The following is a 1,231-nucleotide window of genomic DNA, read 5'->3' on the forward strand; positions in this document are numbered from 1 at the left end:
GGGCCTGGCACCCTCTACGGGCCGTGGCCTCATTCAAGTTGGACTTGGGCTCGGCGCGAGGCGTCGGGGTAGTGGACCCTCCCAAACACCACATGCCACGACAGGCGGCAGCCTGCGGGGTTCGGTGCTGGACTCTTCCCTGTTCGCTCGCCGCTACTGGGGGAATCCTTGTTAGTTTCTTTTCCTCCGCTTAGTAATATGCTTAAATTCAGCGGGTAGTCTCGCCTGCTCTGAGGTCGTTGTACGAGGTGTCGCACGCCACACCGCCAGCCGGCTGTGCACGCTACCGAGAAAGTACCGGTATGCGAACCGCCAGGCGACGGGCGCGCATCGCACGTTTAAGGAGACGCGGCCGGCCACACAGGCGACCACGACACTCCCACGTCTCCGAAGCGGGACAAACGCCGCGCGCTTCAGTATACGTAGCCGACCCTCAGCCAGACGTGGCCCGGGAACGGAATCCATGGACCGCAATGTGCGTTCGAAACGTCGATGTTCATGTGTCCTGCAGTTCACATGTCGACGCGCAATTTGCTGCGTTCTTCATCGACCCACGAGCCGAGTGATCCACCGTCCTGGGTGATCTTTTCCTTTTCAGTCTCCCACTGTCTCTTTCAAGACAGTAGCATTTGCGGGACTGAGGCGTCTGACGGCCCCTGTTCCACTATTTTTTTGTGTCCAACGGCCTCACAGCCGATGGGCGTCGTACGGCTCCACACCGGAGCGGACAGGCACTCGGGCGAACGTCATTCAAAACCGGCGCCAGGCGCCAGGTACCGCAGGCCAGCCGCTCCAGAGCTTCAGCGCTCGTACCACACAACAACAACACTTCCGCTAGTTTTGAGAGGCACGCGTGGTTCCGCACGCGGCGCACGGCCACTGCCGTACAGGTAGCGTGTTGCGCGACACGACACGCACATCGAAAGACATGCAGTCTAGTCGGTAATGATCCTTCCGCAGGTTCACCTACGGAAACCTTGTTACGACTTTTACTTCCTCTAAATGATCAAGTTTGGTCATCTTTCCGGTAGCATCGGCAACGACAGAGTCGATGCCGCGTACCAGTCCGAAGACCTCACTAAATCATTCAATCGGTAGTAGCGACGGGCGGTGTGTACAAAGGGCAGGGACGTAATCAACGCGAGCTTATGACTCGCGCTTACTGGGAATTCCTCGTTCATGGGGAACAATTGCAAGCCCCAATCCCTAGCACGAAGGAGGTTCAGCGGGT

General features: G+C 58.4%; 2 non-coding genes across 2 annotated transcripts in view; both read right to left on the bottom strand.

The window, feature by feature from the left end:
* LOC126324780 (large subunit ribosomal RNA) overlaps positions 1 to 239 on the bottom strand; it is a 4,222-nt gene extending 3,983 nt beyond the window's left edge. The window contains exon 1 of the ribosomal RNA XR_007559915.1: positions 1 to 239. This exon is cut by the window's left edge and continues 3,983 nt beyond it. This is a non-coding gene — a ribosomal RNA (large subunit ribosomal RNA).
* Positions 240 to 427: 188 nt separating this feature from the next.
* Positions 428 to 582, bottom strand: LOC126324784 (5.8S ribosomal RNA). Its single transcript, XR_007559918.1, has one exon. It is a non-coding gene; the product is annotated as a 5.8S ribosomal RNA (ribosomal RNA).
* Between the last annotated feature and the right edge of the window lie 649 nt (positions 583 to 1,231).

Source organism: Schistocerca gregaria, unplaced genomic scaffold, assembly GCF_023897955.1.
Source record: "Schistocerca gregaria isolate iqSchGreg1 unplaced genomic scaffold, iqSchGreg1.2 ptg000905l, whole genome shotgun sequence".
Classification (NCBI taxonomy): domain Eukaryota; kingdom Metazoa; phylum Arthropoda; class Insecta; order Orthoptera; family Acrididae; genus Schistocerca; species Schistocerca gregaria.